The following is a 25,797-nucleotide window of genomic DNA, read 5'->3' on the forward strand; positions in this document are numbered from 1 at the left end:
TCATCACTCTCGTCTCGCGGAAATGTCGGACACACTGCAGTCACTTCACCCCCTGTGCGTCTCGGAATGAACTATTCTCTCACATCGTCCGCCTTTGTCCGAATACTTTTGTTGCACCTTCCCATGCCGTTTTCAGGAAGTATTACGTAACAGACACGTGTCCAACAACAATTCTTCGTATTTGACGAGTGTTTGACGTTGCGAGATCGTACCCAGAGTCCCAAATACATTACAAAGTACAATTTCTGTATTTGTTCATGCGGCAAACTGCAAAATTTTGCGCCGTTACGTGCTGGCCGAATACTTTTGCGACTGAGTGTATGTGGTTTCGTGCCAGAGTCTGCAGAAGATGTCCTGGAGGTCGTTGTGCCTCAAACACCCTCCTGCCGGTGCAACGCTCCCCAGATGCACACTTGTCGGCTTTTGTGGTCCGGCCAGCGGCGCGTATGCGCACATAATGGTGCGTTGCGCTGGCCTCCCTGCCTGCCTGCCGCTGCCGGCGCATCAGCGGCGGTTTCAGGCGCGCCGGTGCTAAGGGAACGACAAGTGGCGCCTGTGACGGCGGGAAGTGCGCCGCTGCCTGCTGCCTGCTGCGTTATTTATGGCGCGTCCTGTCCGCTGACAGCCACCGGACGGCGTGACATCTGCGGGGGCAAGCATCTCGCTCCCTCACGCCTCAGCATCGCGAGCCTCTCAGACCCCTCGGCTCTGCGAGGGTTGCTTCTGCTTGGCTAGCGTTATTGAATCCGAAACCGCCTGCTTTCTTGCAGTGCTGATGTCACTTGGTGTCACTACCGCTTTCGAGAAAGTCTGTAGTATCTTCATAAAATGTAAGGTACCAAAATGCCGTCCCCGGTTTTCTTTACAATACAGTAGCAACATCTGAGAAACGTCTGTACTATCGTTACAAAATGTAAGCCACTAGAATGTCGTTCCGAGTTTTCTGCACAATACTGTAACTACTTTCTTTCTCCAGTACAGTTGCAACGTAACCTTCCAGTACTGGTGGTGGTAAAAGTCTACCTAAGTAGGTAGATTACCGTCGCTTTGACATGTCCTACCGCTCCTGCAAGCTACCGTCTGTAGTAAATGGTTTCTTAAATTCGTGTGGTCCACGAAATTACTGGCCCCTGCGAGTTATTGCTGGGTATTAAAATTTTCTAGCGGAAGGTTTTAACGAACCGGTAAAAATTTGAACTCAACGGATAACGCTTTTTTTTTTTTTTGAACCACTACAGAAGGCACCTATACAGGGCTTAATAGGTAGTAATAGCTTTTATTTGCTTTCATGACCCAGAATTCGACTGTGGTACTGACTGCCACCTATTCTTTATGATGGACGGAGTAAATAATCAGTCGAGGGTACAGATTAATCGATATTTATTCAGTACCGATGGTATTTCAACAACTAGTCGTGTTTCTCTTGCAATGTACATCATCAAAACCGGTCTCTAGTTAACATGGTTCAGTTTCGCCACGTAATTATGGAATGGGACAGGGGAACGCAGATCTGGCTTCAAAAAAAAAAAAAAAAAAAAAATGGCTCTGAGCAGTATGGGACTTAACATCTATGGTCATCAGTCCCCTAGAACTTAGAACTACTTAAACCTAACTAACCTAAGGACATCACACACATCCATGTCCGAGGCAGGATTCGAACCTGCGACCGTAGCAGTCGCGCGGCTCCGGACTGAGCGCCTAGAACCGCTAGACCACCGCGGCCGGCACCTGGCTTCAATGTAATTTTATACACCCGCACAATTATACCTAAACCCTCGGTTATTACATTCAGTTGCTATGGATTACGCAGAACAAGTTCCGCAAAGACACTACAAGCTAAACTAGGTCAGGGTGGAAGAATATTTCGCAAATCTTTATCAAATCAGTGAGAATTAAAATCCGATACTTTTCCTAGTGGCACGAGCATTTTACTTAACGCACAACATCGCCAACAAATCAAATCGTTATGGGGGTGCACAAGAAACATCACTTCAATGCTGTTCAACCCACATGGCCAAGTTTCAGTAGCCAACAGAAACCCAGAAAAATATGGACACACACGATTATTCCTTCCCTATTTTACACTCGCTCACTATCGTATGATTATTCATCGTGTACAATGTATTTTCAGACCGAAACTACAATTTATCAATGCGGCGGTTGCTGCAACCGACCACGTGGCGGGAAAGCAAGTTCACAAAGAAAACATATGGAAAATAAATAAAAATCCCCAAAATATTACTGTAAATGGAAGAGCCGATTAAAATATATTGAATGAGTGAATTTCCGTTAACCACAGAGCAATAACGTGACCGTGAGCTTAAGGCGCATGGTGCGTTGCCTAAACAAGGCACCAACGCAAGGTGTACTGAAATTCGAGTAAATTAAGAAAATCAATTCCCTTACTGGGTTCAGTGGTAATTTCGCACCTGATTTCAATATCTGGACTTCATTACAGAGTAGATTTCAGACAATCTAATACCTATGTTAACATTACCAATACGAGAGCTGCGTCTCCATGTCGGTCCAGCACCACGACCCAGGAACAAGTGCTCTTCCAACCGAATTCGCCTAACCGTCCTGCTTACAAACGTGGTGGCGGTGGCGCGCCAACCTGACAGAGCCAATACGCGCGCCTACGTGTCATCTTTGTTCTGACCTGCAAACTTGGTCTCTGCTAAACTTGTTCACGCTTGGGGGGTTGGTACTACCCTACCCCAGAACGACCATTCATGCAATGTTACAATCTGTCCCTAAAGCTTTCTGCTAGTTCACACACTCACTCATTTATACCGTCCAGGCCGCACAAAGGAAAGGAAAATAGGAAACGTGGTACACAACAGAAAAAATTCAATAAATAACACTGTTTAATCCATTCTCTCCTTTTGGACACCAGCCGAGGTATTACCTGCAAGAGAAGAAACTCTTGCTAATAATTTCTGCGTGCTAGTAGTTTAATAAAACAATGAACGGTACAACAAGTTCCGTTTCACAGTGTCTCCGTCGTCGATTTAAACATAGACTTAGAAGATACAATCACGTAAAGGCCCGCAATCATGTTCATAAGTATCTTAAATTCCTGCTTCAAGGACTCTAGAATTTCGAAAAACGCGTGATACAGTTCCACTGAGTTAGCCGATGCAGCTGAATACTGGGTGATTCAGCTATGTGTTTACCTCAGATATCTCCGGAATAATTCAGGACATCGCTATTTAGTTCCTACTCGAATGAATAGTAAATAACTCCTCACTACATCATATATTGTCTATTTTCATTGCTTCTTTATTACGTGTATAGCTCTCAATGGAGCTATAGTATCCCAGTTTTAGGTATAGCACTTTTAAAAGAGACGAACTCAGAGACGTCTCACTCTTTAAAAGTCGAAGGGCGTTCAGTAGATAATGCAACACTAATTTCAGCAGCCAATTTCGGATGAATAAATGAGCAATCTGTTGTGGGATATAGTGGCACATTCTCCCTTTCAGCCCCTATAGTTTCATGAAGTTTCGAAATGTGGTGGCGCTTTGCGGAGATCTCAAACGGGCGTCTTTAACCGGGGTGGTTTCAAGTAGAGAACTGTCATTGAGTTTCGTTGGGAGGAAAACGAAAACATCGCAGATATTTATAGGCGCTTGCAGAAATGTTTGCGGAGACCTGGTAGTGAACAAAAGCACGATGGGTCGGTGGATGAGGCGTGTGTTATCATCGCAACAACGTCACATAAATCTGTCCGATCTCCCGTACAGAGCTCTGACTCCTTCAATATAGGAACGTGCGGACACTGTCATTCAAGGTGCTCGACGGATCACAATCACATCGCTGCTCAACTGGACGTCTCTGTTGGTAGGGTCGACACGCAATTGGGGTACTCAAAGGTGTGTTTTGTTCTGGGTTCCACGCCGCGTAACAAAAGACCGTAAAGATCAACGTGTTTGGACCAATGAAGAATGCACTACGCTGGAAGCAGTACGTGGGTAATGGGAAGCTTATTGATGCAGAAAGATGTTGGTTCCGACGTCGACCAGTAGAGCGGTTCCATGCGGGCATACAGTCCCTCTCAGTAAGGTGGCGTAAAGCCGACGCATTGAACGGAGGGCATGTTGCTCAGTGTTCGTCGTCGCCACATAGCGAGCTGCTCCTCGCCATTCTCTCCAGCCATCATCTTAGTGGTTTAATGGTCTGATGATGGTCATATCAAAATCGAAACCTGTGACGTCATTTAAAAAATTAAATACAACAACTTACATGCGAACCTAGACTGTTTTCATGAGAAAACTTTTATTGTAACTTTTTGATCGCTGATCGCGGGAGCAATGTCCCAAAAGATATTCATATTGCAAACTCTAGTCAGCGACTGCAAAAGAAAGGAAATCAAAAATGATTCTGGCTATAAACATTTCCGTAAAATTACGTTTGTGTCAGCAACTATTCGCAACGCCCAGAGTCTACTACAGTACATATTTTCAGTCACTGGTGTATGGTCTACTGGATAGACTGATGTGCCCCTTTCGATATCACTGCATATGCTGCAACAGTGACATGTTTTAAATTCTCCTGGGTCACCGGAACTTGTCTATAGACTTCATCTTTGAGTTACTACAGAGAAAAATACAGTGGCGACAAATCAACGGGTAGAGCCTTCAAGTCCCATCCAGTGACGAGGGAAGAGCTGGGTGAGCACTTTCCTAGTCACAACCGAGTAGTGAGCCGGGCACACAACGTGTTGGTACCGTATAATATCTATTTATTTCAAGGTGTACTTACTTATAGTAAGTAGCAATTCTGTGTGAAACCATGTATACCTTTTACCCGTTAATATTTCTTGAAACAACTAAGGAATAGTCACGTAATGTCTAATAATCCCGCACCAAATGTTCATATTCCATGGCCTCTGATTTTCAATCTCTTCAGTCATGCGTATCAGTAATGCGTTTTTCTTACATTCAGCTTTTCCTGATTTGTAAATGTAGCTTCGTCAGTGAAGATAAATTTCTGAAGAAAGAACTTATTGTCCTGATGTCACATCAGAAATGAGAGACAGAATTCCGTGCGTCGTCTCCAGTCGCGTTGATAAGAGTGGTGGTGAAGTACCACGTGAAACGGATGGAAGATATCTGCGCTCAAACTCGCATACTAGAGTGGCGCTTGCAGTTTCTCTGAAGCTAACAGATAGATTACAAGCAACAGATTGGAGAACATCTCTTTCACTCGCTCTGCCTGCTGTTGGCCTATTTCTCATGCTTTGCATAGTATTCCAACGCCCTTCTCATAACAATTGCTTGCACATTACCTCAATTGTCAATTTTGTTGGACACTGTCTGTCCAGTTTTTACCAACCCTTTCCTGCTCCATTCTCCGTAAAGAAGGAGCACATCTAGTTTCTCTTCGGTTGTGAAAGTCTTTTACCTTTCCATACTAACCAGCACTCAGTAAATGTAAACAGCGGAGAATGAATGAAAGCTATATTTCCCCTGTGCCCCTTTTATGCCGGTATCGCTATGCACGGTGTATACTGTTTTATTATTTGAGTACGAAATCTCGAACTTCCGCAGAAGACAACAGTTTGAAATTTTACGGTATTTTTACAAAAATGGTTCAAATGGCTCTAAACACTAAGAGACGTAACATTTGAGGTCATCAGTAACCTAAAATTAGAACAATTTGAGCCTAACTAAGTTAAGAACATCACACACATCCATGCCTAAGGCAGGTTTCGAACCTGCGACCGTAGCAGCAGCGCGGTTCCGGACAGAAGGGCCTAGAACCGCTCGGCCACAGCGGGTATTTCTACAAAACGAAAATATAAATGTCTGGTACATATTGGTTGTTGCTCTTAAGGCCCCACGTACGACAGCAATAATTGTAAACTAAATGGTTCAAATGGCTCTGAGCACTATGGGACTCAACAGTTGAGGTCTTTAGTTTTCTAGAACTTAGAACTACTTAAACGTAACTAACCCATGGACATCACACACATCCATGCCCGAGGCAGGATTCGAACCTGCGACTATAGCGGTCGCGCTGTTCCAGACTGTGTAACACTACGCTCTGGCGCACGATACTCTTTAAAGCCTGTACTATGGTAAGTTGACGGGCTTCACCTTATAAAAAAGGGTTTTGGTATATATGTTGACCGCGTGTACCTGAATGGAGGCAAAATCAGACTTTCACCCACTCAGTAACAACAATGATACGTCAAGCAAGTCTGAAGTGCAACAACACGTTAGGACGGACAAGAAACAACACAGCAGATGCTACCAAATTGTTAATAATACGGTCGCCAGCCTAATTAGGCATTAACTGAGTTTCTTCCCTGTACAAGTTGATGTACGTTCATACAAAACAACACGTAATGACACTGCATAATATGGTAAATTTTAGAACCCGAAAATCTACTGAACTAATAATTTCACTTTCTGTACTAATATGAACAAGCCATAAATACACAACAATACACTATAATGTTTACTACAATCTTCGTACTGTCTACTGATCTGATTAAAATCGGGCATAGGTTACCCTAGAAACAGTACTTTCGAAATGTACATACAATGTCAATTTTGAAAAAGATAAAACACTAATAAAATTTGGTTTTATATTGACTTGAGCTTTGCTGGTCAAATCAGTTCAGTACACTTCAGAATTTAAATGAATAGAAAAGAAAAGGAGGGGGGAGGGGACCCTGAAACTGTTATGATCACTGTACTGAAATTTTTGATTATCGAAATCGTTAAGCACTCAAGATTTCCAATATATGAGTTACTACTCTTTTTGTCTTATTTCTTGCTCATTTAACTACCATTATTTTTGTTTCAAATTAACTAAACTTCATTACTAAACAAATTTCAACATTATCTTCCAACTTTGTCAGACCCTTGTTCTTTACTTATTGATTCATTAACAACAAAGTTCTTTAAACATCATTCTAACATAGATAGGTCTGCAGGTAATTATTATTAACATAAACTTTAAATCTTCATTTCGGGACACTCGGGTTGCACAACATGTGGAAAGGACCCTGTCTAGGTTAGTGATGAGGATAATTAAATGATAGGACAGTTCTGGTAAAAGTTAAGTTGTTATTGAACAGTCAGAAACAAAAGTAACACTGGTCCACACGAATACAATGCTAAAAGTTTCAACCTGTTCGTATCGATGCGGCAGTTGGCGGGCGGCGAGATGGCGAGGCGCAGAGCACACATACAATCACAGCTATGGCTCTTGCTGTATCGGCACTTCACTTCTTCTTAGCGTCGCAATATTTTTCCATTTAGTGCCTATGGAATATTGCCATGCTGTATAGGCGTCGGAAACGGCACATCCGAGGCTCAACGAAATCACGTTTTCCAGGAGAGCCTCCTCGATCCAGAACATGTTGCTCAGATCAAAGCCCAACTCCGACTACCACTGCTGAGCCCGTTACGCCGTGCAGCGCCCGTGTGCATTTTCCCGTGCTCGCCTGCCATCCACATTTTACCGCTCCCCTACAGACAGGGTATTCACCAAAGGTTTTGCAGTCCACATATCCTAATAAATTGCCTACGTATGGACCAGGCGCACAATTACAACTTTAACATCTTACAACAGTTTTAACATTTCTTACATTTCCATTTTGTTATAACATTGCTTGCAATTTGACATAAACATTAATCTTCACATCGAAAATTGCTTACAGTTTCTTTAACATAATGACATGAAAAGAAAAGAAATGAAATCAGAACATCGATTACACTACTTTATCGAAAATTAGAAGCAAAAAATTATTGTATGTACAATAGTATAACGTTGTTGTTGTTACACATGCCCCTGTTTCCAGTAAATTTCACTAAGTGCAAATTTGATGGGAACACTAATTTTTATATTTATACAGTGGTTCTGAATCTTTATGTGAATGTCCCAAAAAAATTTATACCACAAACTTCCTTTCACTCACATTATATAGGTCTACACTTTTTAACATATCAAGAACATTTACTTATCATTTACGTAAGTGCCTTTGGCACAGTCCAACCTCCTATCACAACATTATTTAAATAGCAAATTACTCATTTTTACTAAATTTCTCAAAGAAATAATTTCAAAATCTGGAACACAAACATTTCACTACAAAAGCAAATGCAAATATCTATATACACTATAAGACAATTTGTTGCTGCTTGCATTAAATGGCAGTCCATTTCCTTACTTACTAATAAACACACAACAATATTCAGAAAATTTGCTACACATATTTGCTGCCTATTATTCGGATTTGGGCAGTCCATTTCGCATCATTTTACCACATCGCCTGTACCACACTTACAATTCTCCATTGACTATTTAACTGCCCTCATTGGTGTTTGGCAGTCCTTTATATTATGACTCATATACTGTCCACTTTGATTTTTGACAGTCCCACCTTTTATTTGGCTTGCAGCATTTACCCTTTCTTTTCAGCCCTTTTCTCCATACATCTTTACATTTACTGTACATTTGGTAATCTGAAACTTACATAAGTACATTAGCACACTGATATTGGTGCACATATATTTACAAAGATTAGTTACATTTGGAATAAATTAGTTTCAGCATAAGATACATCACATTTACGGCAAATTGCTCTCTGAGTGTACTTAGGTCACTCACTCCTAGGAACATACAGTTTCAGGTCCACAACATTTCTTACACCTAAAGGTCTTTTGGATTTTGGGTAGATCAGGTAGTAAGCATTATCGTGTGCAATGCTCTGCATTATATACGGTCCATTATAAATATATTTAAATTTCGAAATTTCATGGTTCAGTTCACTAGACTTTTCGTGGTGTTTTTTAAAAGAACATAATCCCCAATTTTAAATTTTGAAACTTTCAGATTTTTATCATATGTTTTAGATCTAGATTCAGTTTTTTGCTTTGCCCTTTTTCTGACTAAATCTTTCTTTTGACTCAGCCCCAAACTTGTACAAGGTGGAAACTCTAGTTTTTTTCTCAATTAAACTTTTACTTCTGCTACCTAATAAAATTTCTTCCGGAGGGAACCCAGTAGTTTCATGATGTACTGTGTTCATGACATTCTCAAAGTCCAATATAATTCTGCCTCAGACTCTAAATCATGCCCCTTCCTGTTTTTTCCACAACGCACCTTGGTCGACTGTGACATTGTCCCAAGATTTCGTTCCTGACCTGTGAACCATTTATATCTGGCGGCTTTTTCGGTTTCTGGAGTTCAAAGTCTTTGCTTACTTGAACTCTTTTCAAAATAAACACTGAGTCATCAGGAAGCTCTTTCTTTCTTTGTTCAGTCTCAACATCTGGATTTTGTTTTGAAAGTTCGTCATCAATAGGTACAATATCGCAATTAGCTGTATTCCCGTTATTTTCACTAGTACCGAGATACTCGTCATCCGAACTATCGTCAGAATCCGACCATTCTGGATCGCTTTCAGGTTCTAACATAAAAACTTTTCTGAGACAGGCACTAAGTTTTCCCTCTGCATTTTCGCCAGGCTTTAATTTTAATTCAATATTCTCTTTTGGCAAAACGGCCTCATTATCAGCTTTACTCACACCCACTGTTACTTCATATTTAGTGTAATCCTCGTGGACTTCAATTACTTTTAGGTAACCACCTGCCTCTTCCCCACGGTGCCTTTCGGTAGCAGTTTGTACTGTTGGCGGATCATTAACGGAATTTACTTCCTCGTCAATGCTCAGGATTTCATCCTCCAATTCCATCCTATCTTTAACCTTCGTCCTATAGGCAGCACGCGTACTTTGCGCGGCGCTATTTACTCTCTGCTCTTTAAATTCGGGCCACGTCACCTTATCGACGTCCCTACTATCTCCTTTTCCACTAACTAATTTCCTTGCCTCATACTCCTTCTTAAAATCCTCCCACTCACATTGCTTTAGGCCCTTGTACAGATCGTCGATCTGCACACGCCAATTTCTTACTTCCGCTAATTCATTCTCGCCATTTACTTCATTGCTAACACTGCTAACCGCACCTCTCTGTGTATCCACTGTTCCATCTACTATTTCCTTCGCCACGGAATTACCACTCGTAATGTATTCACCAGCTCTTACGGCTATGTTCGTACCTAATGCTGCCGCATTGCTAGCGGCTTCTCTCTGAACAGCTGTTCTGCTAGGCTGGGCCATTGCCCTCTGATGCTCCACTCGCCTGTTAACATGTATTACTCTGCGCGGCAAAGATGACTCATCCGCGCTCGCACCTGACGCTTGTTCCGCAACGACACGTTGCGTCGTTCCACGCCTGTCTCTAACCTGTCTCATGACTTTACTGTCAGTTCGGTAACATTTCTTAAATCGGGGCCGGTATGTACTGTCCGCTTCCGTTTGGCCCGCAACGTTCGCGGAAATCAGTTTCCCGCATCGTTATTATTTTGCGCGGTGTACCCTCTACCGCGACCTAGATAACTTCCTCTTCCTCTTCCTCTGCCTCTACCTCTCTGTATCATATTGACGCGAAACCCATCGCCGTCATTTCTCTCGTCATTATTACGATTATTTCTATTACCAAAATTTTGATAATTTGCACGACTTTCGCGCCAGTGGTCTTCGTCTTCGACCCTTTTGAGAAACGCTTGGAAGCTACGATGATTGCTTCCCACGTATCTCTTTGAATCTTCTGGAAGCTTTTTATATAGCTCCCAGATGATTTCTGAATCGGATCTTCCTCCTCTTAAATGTGTCAACTTCCGGTACCGATATTCGCAGAAATCTTTCAAAGAATTCCTGCCCCTGTTATCATGAAGTTTGGCCATGATAAACTCGCGCCACAAATGATCCTGTTTTTGTTCGGACCAATATTCTTCCGTAAACTTTTGCTTAAATTCTTTGAACGTCATTCGTTCGGTATTCAAATTAATTCCCCAGCGCTTAGCGTCACCTGCTAAGGCGCTAATTACTACGTTTATCTTTTCCTGATCAGACAAGTGTTCAGGAAATATCCTCTTGCAATTTTTTATGAAATCTAACGGATGCCATCCGTTATGTTTCTTGGCGGGATCGAAGCGTTCCTCACCTTCCAACACCTTCGTATGTGGTGTACCATTACAGACAACACCAGGTCTATCTTTAATTTTACTCTCAAGATCGAAAACTTTGCCTTGAATTTTCGAAGTATTTTGTTCACATTTTTGTACACATCCGGTAACTTTCTCACCTAAATCTCTTTCAGTGTCTGAAACTGCCTTTTTCAATTGTGAGATTCCGTGTTGACATTCGTTTACGATCTCAGTTTTAAGACCGAAAACTTTTTCGTCTACTTTTGTTTCAACCAGAGGCTCTACTTTCTCTTGGATGTTGAGGATTTCAACATCAAACCTACTGTTAATGTTGTCAATTTCCCCCTGCATAGTATCCATATTTTTGTTAATTGTGTCAATTTCAAATTTCATAGTATTTACTACAGAGCTTAAACTACCCACTTTTTGTTCTACCTGTTCTATATGGTCATCAGTCCCCTAGAACTTAGAACTATTTAAACCTAACTAACCTAAGGACATCACACAACACCCAGTCATCACGAGGCAGAGAAAATTCCTGACCCCGCCGGGAATCGAACCGGGGAACCCGGGAGTTGGAAGCGAGAACGCTACCGCACGACCACGAGCTGCGGACTACTGAGACGCGACCTAATCACTGCTCATATGTGTTACCTGCTTCAGTTTTTACAACACAATGATCACGAGCCAGAGAGCAATCCATATTGAAGTCTTCGCGCTATTATTAGTCAAATTCGTTTCCTTCCATTTTCGAATATACGTACTTAAAAATTATTTATTTTATACTATACGTATGTGTGATACATCAGCTAACATGTAGATTTACTCAGCGTCTCACTGTTGCCCTTGATTTTCTCCTGTGTCTTTGAGTTTGTCCAATATATAGCATCCTGTGCTCGTAAATGCCACATTAAGCTGTTTTGTTGTTGATGAAAGGAACCAAATAAAACTTAAGACATTTAAACATAAATATATTATTTGATGCGCTCCTGCTACTTTTATTGTATTGCTGATCATTTTGCCGGCCGGTGTGGCCGAGCGGTTCTAGGCGCCTCAGTCTGGAACCGCGAGACCGCTACGGTCGCAGGTTCGAATCCTGCCTCGGGCATGGATTTTGTGATGTCCTTAGGTTAGTTAGGTTTAAGTAGTTCTAGGGGACTGATAACCTCAGATGTTAAGTCACATAGTGCTCAGAGCCATTTGAACCATTTTTTGCTGATCATTTTGATGTAATTTCATGTTTTTATGTAACAACATTACTAGCTATTCTGTAACTATCGTTGGTGAGGTTTTGTTGAATTCATGTTTATTTAATGATCATACTGGTCTCTCGGTTCAGCCATGACGGGCATCTCCGACGGGTAGTGCGCGCCACGATTTTCCATATCGTGTGCCAGAGCACGAATTTACCTGCTGCTCTGCTACAGCAGTGTGATTTCTCACACTTTCGACGTATGCCAATCACAGAGACAAAAAGCTGCCGCCATCTACTGGGGATGCTGTGACATTCGAGAGAGCAGACTGTCAGTCCAGCCTAGCGGTCGACACACCCTCTTCAGCAGGTGCACCTGCCTCTCCCGCCACAGTTGCGTCTGTCTTTCGTTTTTCGGGTACATCCGGATAAAACCACAGCTTCATAGATTTCATGTTCAAATTAGTTAAATCATAAATTCTAAATATCATAGTTATTCTAGTACTAGTAATCGTATTTTGAAGAATGAATCACCAATTGAATTCGACTCCGTTAAAACTACGATAATAGGCAGCAGAAATTACTCTACTTCCGTTTGAAGAAGCAACATTGATACCGATATCTGTAGGAATTACCCTATTTACTCAGAGGATGGGAAATGACTGCCTTCTTTCTTCCCCATGCTTCCTCCACCATCAATCCTACTACCTACAGTTTTATTCTCATTATGCGTATTATCATTTGTACTAGCAGAATTGTCACACAATCATCTGACAGTTTGGGTTCTCTGTATTTAGTCAACACGGTTTCGCTAGAACAGGGCCTCCTATACTTCCATTCCGTCTTGGGTTACTATGAGCTATGATGACCAGTTAAAATTCTAGCAGCACATCTCTGAATTCGATGTCTGCACTCAGGCCACCTTGACAAGGATTCCAAACACAGAAAGACTACTGAACAATTTATCGTTCTTGCTCACCGGCCAATGTGCGGATGCACTCTTACGAGAATCGGCGAAAAGCCGCGAGTAATAAGTATAATGAGCATGGGCAGTATGAGTATAGTACGGGACTATATATATATATATATATATATATATAATTAAGGCTCATCGGCATTTTGACCATCTTCTTCTGTGTGGATGCACAGTGTCCGAATTCTTACGGGAATCAGCAAAAATGCCGGAACGGTAGCTCAGCGTGTTCGGTCAGAGGGATACCTACCCTCTTTAACAAAAAACTGAGTGAATAGATCAACAAAGAACTTAAATGGGTCTCATTGGACGTCCGCCCCGAACAAATTCAGCGACCAGTATAGAACCAAAAGAACGCCGGCACGGTAGCTCAGTGCGTTCGGTCAAAGAGCTGCGTGCTCTCCGTAATAAAAACCACTGAATCCAGGAATCAACGATCAACTTGAACAGATGTCTTGTGACGTCCACCCAGACGAAACGCAACAAACAATATCGAGAAAAAAGAAAAAAAAAGATGGATGGAGCCTCTACCATGCAAGCAGGAGATGCCGGGTTTTGAAAAAAGAAAAAAAAAAAAAAAGATGATGGAGCCTCTGCCATGCAAGCAGGAGATGCTGGGTTTTTATTTTACCAACCAAATTTTGTCACTATTATCTGTGTTTGTTGCATATGATATTTCTGATTTATTCTTTTTCGTGTTCTAAAAGTTCAGTAAAGTATCTGGAGTATTATTTCCGTCTTAACTCTGTATACTCTGACAAGACGCAATCAACACCCTCATGAAAGATAACAACAGTGAAGTCACTGATGACAGTGCCACCCACAAAAGCAGAGATATTAAACACGCTTTTCCGAAACTCCTTCACCAAAGAATTCCTGAATTCCAATCAAGAACAACTGCCGAACTCAGAAACATAGAAATAGATATCCTCAGTGTAGCAGCATAAATCACTTAATAAAGGCAATGCCTCCAGTCCAGATTGTATACCAGTCAGGTTCCTTTCAGAGAATGCTGACACAATAGCTCCATATTTAGCATTTATATACAACCGCTCGCTCATAGAAAGATCCGTCCCTAAAGACTGGAAAATTGCAAGGCACACCAATACCCATAAAGGGAAATAGGAGTAATCCGCTGAATTACAGACCCATATCACTAACGTCGATTTACAGTAGGGTTTTATTTAGTTACAATTAAGCATTTTGTCTTTCTTTGCACAGCTTCCACAGTACCTCTACATTCCCACCCAATCGACAAGCCTAATGGATCAGAAGTTGACTTATGGTACGTATTATCCTCATGCAGGGTCTTTCTTCATCGTAACCACAGTTTTTCTCTGCAGTATTTAAACAAAATGTATTGCTGCTCCTGGATGACTGACTGAAGATAACGCACAAAAAGCGCTCATGAAGCTCAAAATCCAGTGAAACAAATGACTACAGAATCTATGATTAGTGAGAGAAGAAATGTTATCTTTAAACTATTTTTCGTAGACCATTTTATACACTACAATTATGACGTCTTTTTAATTTTACTCTTAAACGTAAACTGCGGATTTTGGCACGGAGAGAGATTTTTAAGACGCTGTAACTTCCCAGATAAGGAATCAGAGAACAAAGAACTTTTCACCTCAGAGTCTCAGATTCTCATCCACTAGAAAAGACTGAAGAAACTGAAAAAAATTAAAGAAGATTCGAGCGGCCTGAAACTAGTGTGTTTGTTCTAGAAGAGGGAACTACAGAGTTTTTCGATTAAACCCACTGAGAAGTGTGGAAAAATGCCTCATGAGTAACGTAAGTGCCAATATTAAATTTTTTACTATGGGACTTAACTGCTGAGGTCATCAGTCCCCTAGAACTTAGAACTACTTAAACCTAACTACCCTAAGGACATCACACACATCCATGCCCGAGGCAGGATTCGAACCTGCGAACGTAGCGGTCACGCGGTTCCAGACTGTAGCGCCTAGAACCGCTCGGCCACTCAGGCCGGCACCACAGGAGGTACTTCAATAGTATAAATAAATTTTTGAAATTTTTTGTGTGAGAACATGACTTTACGAAGCGTTTCGTTGCGGCCTGGGGTTCATATGTAGACATCATAACATGTGTTATAATGATGTTATTTTCAAACCTAAGCAGCGTTAAAGAGTAGTTACAAACTAAAATTTCTGCCTGTGTATAGGCCCCTACTGACGAATAAAGAGAAAATTAAATTGATATTTATTACTTAGTGTCTCCAGAACACAAGCAGTTCTGTCAGAATGACAACATTCCTCCCGAATACCTTTTTGCAATCTTCGTAGGGACATTAAATGTGAACACTAGTTATTTCTGTGATCTATCCTATTTTAAACACTTTCATCGTTTAATCTATGAATAAGTGGGTACTGCTTACAGAACCTGTGGACAAGAGGGGGTTGCTGAATGATGCTTATGAATGACAAGGCTCTAAAATCACTGTGTTGGAAACTTGCCAGTTATGTGCAAGTTTTCTTAGTGCAAGCTATATTTGTTAATTAATAACCAGCTTTTAGACCTATATTGTCGCGAAGTAATTGCGGTAGGGTACGGACTAAGCTGTCGTTCAAGAGAGAGTTGAGATATTTATTATAACATACCGCTGGGAGTTACGAGTAATGTGCTTCGGAGGGCTGGAAAGCCTGCACACACAGGGCTGTTACATAAATAACAAATAACAGATCAGAAAAAACTAGAGGTGCGTAGTATGGGATAAGAGGTAAGCTTCCATACGGATGGACTACGTGATCGAATGAAGGTCGGGGGGCGTCCAGGGCAATAGGTTGTGGAATCGTCGGCAGAGACGGTAGCCAATGCCTCGTCACCGGGCGAACCACATCAGCAAACTCGAGGAACAACGGGCAGGACTAACGATGACTCTCTTAAGATAAACAACTAGTGTCCTATCGCTTCTCTCAGATTGGCTACTGTAAGCATAAAGACGTAAAGGTGGCAAAAAAGGGTGAGAAACTGGGAGAAGTAACTATGACTGTCTAAGGGAGCCAATGCCTTGTCACCAGGCGATACACATCAGCAAACTCGATTAACAACTGGCAGGAAGCTTCTGGGAAGAGCCGAGGTCAGGACGATAGTGCGTGATGTTTGGGATGCGCGTCATATGAGTCTAAATGACGACAGCTTAACCGGCTTGAGGCATTCTGTCTCAGACTCCGCCTTCGGCGCCGTCTCTTGGGTACTCTGCCCTTGGGCAGAACTTAGATTTATGCGGCACCTAGTTGCACAGGATAGTGACACCTCTCTGAATTTTCTCTGTTATTGAGTTATATTAGCAGTACATCATAAACCTTCCGTTGTACTTCCTTTTTAGAGATGCATTTCCTCTGGTCTGAAAGCGTTTCAAAGAAATGCCTCTGAGCACTATGGGACTTAACTGCTCAGGTCATCAGTCCCCTAGAACTTAGAACTACTTAAACCTAATTAACTTAAGGATATCACACACATCCATGCCGGAGGCAGGATTCGAACCTGCGACGGTAGCGGTCGCGAGGTTCCAGACTGTAGCGCCTAGAACCTCTCGGCCATCCCGGTTGGCAAAGCTTTTCAACTTACAACTCTAAGTCTAGAGAACTACGAATTGGAAGAACCTATTCTAACTCTGGGAACTTAACATCAACTTCCCTCATTCCTGAACCTCTCGTAGGAATTTCGCAGACGCCACATAAAAACAATATTTGGTGCCAGGTATAGGGTGGGCAACGGTTATTCACGCTTGGCGTCATTTCGCATGGTTTGTCACAGTTCGAAGTGGCCGTGCGGTTAAAGGCGCTGCAGTCTGGAACCGCAAGACCGCTACGGACGCAGGTTCGAATCCTGCCTCGGGCATGGATGTTTGTGATGTCCTTAGGTTAGTTAGGTTTAACTAGTTCTAAGTTCTAGGGGACTAATGACCTCAGCAGTTGAGTCCCATAGTGCTCAGAGCCATTTGAACCATTTTTTTTTTGTCACAGTTAAACAAGCCCACAGGCCTGAGGAATAGGTACGAGCATAGTATTTCTGAGAAAACTCTGCCCGAAGTTAAGGTGAACTGATTGCTTGGACGAAGTAGGGAAAAGAAGTTTAGGCGAGGCGGACGTTGAAAGGCAAGGCGATCAAAATGAAGAAGACGATTCGGACGGGCGAGGGAGGCCCGCCAGAGCTCTGGTTCGACTTCGCGGAAGGGTTGGGTTGTTTCGGGGAAGAGACCAAACAGCGAGGTCATCGGTCTCATCGGTTTGGGGGATGACGGGGGTGGAAATCGGCAGTGCCCTTTTAAAGGATCCATCCCGTCATTTGTCTGGAGCGATTTAGGGAAATCGCGAAAAACCTAAATCAGGATGGTCTGACGCGGGATTGAACGATCGTCCTCCAGAGTGCGAGTGCAGTGTGCTCACCACTGCGCCGTCTCGCTCAGTTTCACGGGAGGCGAGTTGGCATCAGGCACGGGAGAACGCCGTTCCAGAGAGGGAGGGGGTGACATCACTCAGCAGACGGGACAGAGGGATTCGCCAGCAGCAAGAAACGAGATAACGTAACATAATCGGAAGCGCGTCGCAGCCGGGTCTGGATCTGGCCCGGCAGTGTTAGTAGCGTGGCTGCGAGGCGACGCGGCGAGGGAGGCGCCGCAGAAGGCAACACACGGTCACGAGTTACGAGGCACGGGGAGTTGAGAAAGATATTCTTCAGAAAAATTCAATCTAACAAGCAGTAGGTGTCTGGTAGGCAAGGAACATCCTCGGCTCCGCAACGACCGCATGTTGGTTTAAGTGGTGCCATTAAATTGTTGCAACACTCTTGTTGGTAATACGGCGCAACTCAGTGAGCTGTTTGACAAGTGTCATAGTGCCAGAATGAGATTTTCACTCTGCAGCGGAGTGTGCGCTGATATGAAACTTACTGGCAGATTAAAACTGTGTGCCGGACCGAGACTCGAACTCGGGACCTTAGCCTTTCGCAGGCAAGTGCTCTACCAACTGAGCTACCCAAGCACGACTCACGCCCGTCCTCACAGCTTTACTTCTCCCAGAACCTCGTCTCCTACCTTCCAAACTTAACAGAAGTTCTCCTGCAGACCTCAGGTCCCGAGTTCGAGTCTCGGTCCGGCACACAGTTTTAATCTGCCAATAAGTTTTAACTGTGATAGTGCTTTCGACACCAGATCGGCACGATGTGTTATTTAAATCTGTAAAGGCGTGAATAGTAGGAGCAGCACAAAGTAGATAGTTAGTCAGAGATATGACAGGTACCTGGCCTTCAGTACCTGTTATCTTAGTAGTAAATTTTGGCTGTGGAAGAACTCTTGACTACTACGCTTGAAAAATGTTTGCAAGTGGGCAGGAACCATAGGAAACACAAGCCCAATTGGCTTCTAGAATAGACTCACCTCAGCATCAGTTCAGGAAAGCAGTTATGACGTAATCAGAATTAACAGATCGAATTCCGTTAATTTTCAAATTGGGTAGAACCGTCTTCATCCATGGATTATACGACAAAGAGATTAAGACTGTAATAAGAGCATGATTAGAACAGTAGTAAGAGCAAGACTATAGTCAATATATTTGTCCACAGTGATAGATATTGCCTCTACAGACAAAGTGCTATAGCTTCTGCAAAAGAAAAGCCTTTCGAATGACGCGTCACCGGTACAGAACATCATAGAAGCCAGAATTATTGTAACTATGGAAAACGGGAGCACATGTCAAAAAGTTGTCCTAACAGTAGGAAAATACGAAGTGTAGAGACAGTACCAGTTAAAAAAACAGTGCGAAAGGGAGATAAAGAAAGCAATCACTGGAATATTAAGGAAGATGAGGTGTCCCACACTTCGATGATGAATATTAATTTTTTTCAGTTGTAACCAGAAAGTTCATTATGCTCGGCAGTGTAAGAATTGGCCCTTAAGATAAAAGAAACCTAGAGAACATGAAACTAAAGAGTCGCACAATGAGGCAGTCCCATTTCGTCCTTGCATGAAAAATATTTAAAGTCGAATGCACAAATGGGAATGAATACACTAACGTAATGTGTAAAAGGGGCGTAAGATACCCCATGAGATTTTTGATAGATAATAGTATTCAAATTAGTCTTTTAATGAAGGAAAGTGTATCAGGCTCAGAAATGTGTGATTCTGCTTACTGTATTAGAAGAAAGGGAATTAGCAATAATACTGTGAAAACCAAAGGCGCCATAAACACAGAATTAAGGGTTGAAAGAGACCTAGCTGTGGAGCACAAGTCTTATGTAATCAGCGCAGACATAGACTTGCCATTTGATGGGCTTCTTGACAGAGATTTCTTTGTGAAGCATAAAGCCATTATAGATTACGGTTCGCGAAGTATTATGAGTTGTGAGAAACGCGTTTTATTGAGAACGGCGTGTGAGTTGCTTAGAGAGGAAGTTGTTAAGAAAGTTAAGTAATGGGAAGACACGGAGTCGAAGTCCAGAAGTGATAATGCAAAAAAAGTTGAAACGTTTGTGAATTTCTAAGGGATCAAACTGCTGAAGTCGTCGTTCCCTGGACTCTCAAGCTATTTTATTAACTTGTGCTAAGAACAACACACACACTCATGCCCGATGGAGTACTCGAAACTCTGGCGGGAGGGACCGCGCAATTCGTAACATGACGCCTCAAACCGCGCGGTCACTGCGAGCGGCATCAAGGTACGTGCCGGTTTGATGGCGGTCTTGTAGGAGTTCATCTCGAGAGTGATCACGTTGGGGAAAGAAAACTAAAACAGAATTGTAAGCTGAGTATAGACCCCAGGAAAGGGAAAATTGCAAAAGTACAAATTGGTTTAAGGAATGTATAGGAACCGGTAGTTCCCAAACAGGTGCACGTATACCTGAAGCGTTAGCCCCAGTGAAAGACGGTATGTGTATAATAAGCATTTTAAATGCTACCAAAGAAAAGGTTAAAATTGATGACCCTCAGATAAGAGCAGAAGATTTATCTTTAGTGGAAGAGATAACAGTGAGACATGTAAAAAGGGTGCATTCGGAAATTACATCAAGAGCTAATGAACTGAAAAAGAGCCTACGAGTTGATCATTTGAATAGTGAGGAGAGAAAAGTTATTTTAGAATTATGTCTAGCTTACAATGATATATTTCATCTGCGGGAGACAACCGAAACTACACAGTCGTTGTCAAACACGAAATTCAGAGGCACTAGGAAAGATACCGCCGGCACAAAAGGAGATTTTACAAGCTCAAACAGAAACAATGTGAAGATTTGATATTGAGGTACCTAATAACAGTGCATGGGACTCTCCCTCCTTTTAATTCCGAAAAAGATGGACGCCAGTGGAAAGCAACAGTGGCGCGTAATAGTGCATTATAGACGTATAAATGAAATTAAATGACATGACAATGAATCAAATGACAATAATGTATATCCCCCGTCAGTAGGTAGATAGATAGATGAGACATTAGGTGCACTAGGAAAAGCGAAATATTTCTCCACTCTTGATCGAGTTAAGGGTTATTATCAGGCCTTATTAGAAGAATAAGATCAAGAAAAGACAGCTTTTAGCACTATGGGTATAAATAGATGCAAAAGGATGCCCATGGGACTAAAGACGGCCCCAAACACATTTCAGAAGTTAATGAACTCTGTCCTCATGAGACTGCAAGGTGAGAAAGTATTTATCTATTTGAATGACATAACTGTGTTTGAAGCCTTGTTAGAAGAACATAATCGCAAGATAGAAGAAATCTTTGAGAGACTCAGAAAGTATAATTTAAAGTTACGGATTAACAAATGTGAATTCCTGAGAAAGGAAGTTAACTTTGTAGGACATGTCCTTACTTCCGACTGATTACAGCCGGATCCAAAGGATGTGTAAACGATACAGCAATATCCACAACCAAAGACTACAACACAGTAGAAGGCGTTCGTGGTTCTAAGTGACATTATCGTGAATTTTTAAGTAATTGCAGGAACATGGCAAAGCCATTATATGACCTGTTGGAAAAGTGAGCTGTCTATACGTGGGGAACAGAACAAGAAGAGGCATTTCGGCAATTTAAAGAAAAGTTGTTGAACCCTCCAGTACCGCAATACCCTGATTTCAGTTAAGGCTTTATAGTAACAACTGATGCAAGCCTGAGCTGTATAGGAGCCTTCTTCGGTCAAGGCAAACTTGGCAGTGATTTACCTATTGCCTAAGGGTCACGAACTTTATATAAAGTAGAGAGATATTGTAGTACTATAGCCATATGTTTAGAGGTCAAACATTTTAGACCTTATTGTTTGGGCACAAGTTTACAATTAGAACTGAACATAAGCCACAAATGTGGATCAGCAGTATCTCAGATCAGTCATCCCGACTGTTGAAATTCAAGCTCAGATTGCAGGAGTATGATTTCCAAATTATCTATAAACACGGTAAAAGGAATTTGGTCGCAGCTGTCCTCTCAAGAATACGGAATGTAAGGGCGACAGAAGATAATGATACGAAAGAGCCTGCAAGAAATGTTAATGAGCGAGAATGAAATGATAACGCCGAGCCAAACACGGCTATGAATGACCAAGAGGCAGTGACAGATGTTCCCAAAAGCCTCAGATAAGGCTGTCGTGACAGTAATTCAGTATAAAAGTAGTTTAAGTTAGATTAGATTTACTTTCATTACAATTGATTCATAGTGAGGAGGCCCTCCAGGATGTAGAACACGTCAGAAAAACAATAACACATAACAAATAAATAAGCTTAAATGCATCTTCCACAGGTCCCAAGTGGAATGATCGTCTTTTTTTTTAATGAACACTATATGAAAGAATTATTTTACAAAACTCATTTACTAAGATAGCATTAATGCATTGAACTAAAAATTAATTTTTTTATTTATTTATTAGGTAATAAACATATAATAGTACTACTACAATACTTATTTACAATGAACAAATTACTGCACTGGAACAGTGCATAAGTTAGATTTTATATATATATATATATATATATATATATATATATATATATATATATATATAAGATGGAACCTTGTGGAACCCAAAATGTAATTAGTTACCAGTTGGATGATGCCTGATAGCTTAATGCAGGTCACTTTCCTAATAACATCCTTTGTTTCCTGCCAGACATATAAGATTTGAACCACTTTGTGGCATTTCCTGTTACACCACAACATTCTAATTAACTTAAAAGGGTATTATGATTTACACAGGTAAATGCCTTTGACAGATCACAAAATATACCAGCTGCCTGCAATTTTTGTCTAATGAATTAAGTACATTTTCACTGCAAGTGTAGATAGCCTTCTCAATATCTGAACCCTTTGTAAATCCGAACTTTGACTTTCACAGTATGTCATTTGTGATAATATGGTTATATATACGATTGCACATTACCTTTTCTAGAATTTTTGAGAATGCTGACAAAAGTGAAATCGGACGCAAATTGGATGCTATTACTTTATCTCCCTTCTTAAACAGTGACTTAACTTCAGCATGTTTCAACGATTCAGGAAATATTCCATTTATAAACGACAGATTACACAAATAGCTTAATATGTTACTTAACTCAGAATCACATTCTTTAATTAGCTTTGTTGCTATTTCATCATACCCACTAGATGTTTTTGATTTTAAAGATTTTATGATGGACATTACTTCTGCTGGGAAGTGAGGGTCAAATTCATATTGTGGAAGTTACTTGAAATGTCTGGTCTGAGGTATTTCATAGCAGCATCTACAGAACCTGACAATCCCATCTTTTCAGTAACAGGTATAAAATTTTATTAAAAAGTTCTGCAACAGTATACACATCTGTCACCAATGTATCATTTACTCTTAATGCTATTTGTCTCTCGTCATGTCTGGTTATACTGGTCTCCTCCTTCACTATATCCCATATTGTCTTTATTTTGTTATCTGATATGACTATCTTTTCCTTGTAATATATTTGCTTTGATGTCCATATTACTGTTTTTAATATTTTGCAGTATCTCTTGTAATGTGCTATAGCATCAACATCAGAATATTTTCGGATTGACAAATACAGTTTTCTTTTTGCTTTACGAGATACCTCTACTCCTTGAGTAATCCATGGCTTCTTGTAGTCTTTGCTCTAACCTTGCTTAGTTTTGGGGGAAGACAGTGTTCAAATAAGGTAAGCACTTTACCAGCAGAAGTGTTATATTTTTATTCATGTGTAAACATCACTCCAGTGAAAGTCTCTGAAGAGTGTCCTGAAACAATCAATTTTTGGCTTATTGATTACCCTCTTGAGCTCAGATTTAACAGATTTTATATTCTGTTCAGTATTAAAATTTAGCAGAAGGAACTGCATGTCATGGTCTGAGAGGCAGTTCGAACAGTGTGACGTGATTATTGTAGACCCATTCACTCAGAGATCGAGACAATAAATATATAATTTCCTTTAAAGATGCCTTAACCAAAATTTTAGTAGCAGATCCGATCGAACAGCAAGATGCAGAAATCGTCACTAGAGTACTGGTAGAGAAAAAATATTAAAGTACTGTATACGGTCGATATTACTCAGCGACATGGGTAGTAATTTTATGAGTGAAACCATTTGTCGGGTCTGCATATTACTACACATAGACAAAATTAATGCCACCAGTTACCAGCCAACAGAGAATTAGAACCAACCGATCTAACACTAACAGAGACACTCTGACATTACATCAACAGAGACCAGCTAATTGGGACGCTTAGGTTCCACGCAGTTTTTTTATTTAATAACACACCTCATAGTACTACAGGCTATAATCCACACGAATTATTCTTCGGAAGAGTATGTAACGTGCCGGGAGTATTACAGAGGAAACCCGCAGAGTTAATCTAAGTTACGATGATTATGTAATAGAGTTGAAGGAACTGTTACGAATAACGCATCAGAATACAAAAGACGCAATGGAGAAACGAAAATAAAAAAATAAGAATATTATTATAAGACACAGAATCTAAAAAAATTCCAACAAGGCGATAAAGTTTTTTTGTTTAATGAAAGCGTGCGACATGGTGGCTCTAAAAATTTATTTAGTCAGTGCTGCGGTCCATTTGCTGTTGCCGGAGTTTAAGGACCCAATATAGTCATTTAGTTAAGAGTGCGTTCTAAGAGATTAAAGGAGTTGTTTTAAATTACAGGCTCATGGCAACGCATGCAAAAGGAGGATTGCGTATCCTAGTTTTTGACGTTACATCAGCAATGCAACAGCAAGAACTGAAATTTACAAAATTCATGTCGTCCCCAGGTTATATTATAATAAAAAAGGTACGGTCAGTCTTTACAGTGCCACCTGGAGAATGGTAAGCTATTTTAATATATTCGAATTAAAGCAGAAATTTGTATCAACTGAAAATCTGGCTTGGAGAGCTGTCGACTTTTGCCATAAGGTATTGTTACTACTTGAGTACCTTCGAATGTACTAGTGCGAAACAGGCCTTACATTGGCATGTACATAAGATGGAAAATTCGAAAGTCTAATTCAGCAATTAGCTAGACATGAGCACATGATTCGAACATGGAATTCTAAATTTTGTTGGAGAAAAAAGCAACACACTATTTGGGATTTTGGATCTAGATGACGCTGCCTATTTTAAGAATAATATCAACATTCTGGAAGGGAACCAGAAAGAATTATTACGATTATCAGAAGAACAGATAGCGATCGTCAAAGCCATTTTTCACATAATCATACTGTTAGCTCAGTTGCAAGAAACGAGAAGATCATTACAGAAGGGATGCTTAATTTAAACAAACATGTTGCAGAGTATGAAAATACAACCGATCGATGGCTGCCAATAATTGCTATTTATGTTACTCTAAATATACTGTTATTATCTATATTTAATGAACTGGAACGATATTATGAGTTGATAACCAGAGCAATAGTAACTGCACAGAAGGCTCTCTTGGAACCCATTTAATTAATCTTTTACAGGCAGTCAAATACTTGAAACAAATTAAAGATGAGATTAAAGATAAGCAATTTTCTGTAGCACTTACTGAAGAAAACGAATATCATTTAATGAATGTAACTGATTTGGATATATTTATTGCTGGAAATATATTCAGTTGAGTGTGAAATATATGGTTAGTTGATGCTAGTATATTTCATATCTATAAGGTCTGGCCATTAGCCGTTGAAACAGAAAGCACTGAATGATTGTACCAATATATAGCTCCCACAATAAATTTCTATTAATGCACGATGGTGAGAGACAATATGATAAATTGAGGAATCAAATTTTATCTAAAAATACAGAACCAAAGCAAAATATCCTTAAACAAAACTTTGTATTGTTATCTACCTATGTTCACGAAGTTTGTGAAGTAGGAATGATTCAGCCTGTTACTAAGATTCCTGACGACTGTATCCAAAAGCATATTGCCTTAAACGAGAGTGTATGGACAGAGATTAGAGGTAATGAATGGTTATTTGTAGCACCTAAGAATGAAGAATTTACAATTTTGAGCAATGATCAAATGCCATCGGACATAATTATTAGAGGTACAAATAAACTGAAGTTCATGAATAAGCATAAAGAGTATGGTTCTCAGGTACTAATACAATGTGAACAAACTAAGAGATCGAATGTCACAATTAATGATATTATACCCTACTT

Source organism: Schistocerca piceifrons, chromosome 1 (genome assembly GCF_021461385.2).
Source record: "Schistocerca piceifrons isolate TAMUIC-IGC-003096 chromosome 1, iqSchPice1.1, whole genome shotgun sequence".
NCBI lineage: Eukaryota > Metazoa > Arthropoda > Insecta > Orthoptera > Acrididae > Schistocerca > Schistocerca piceifrons.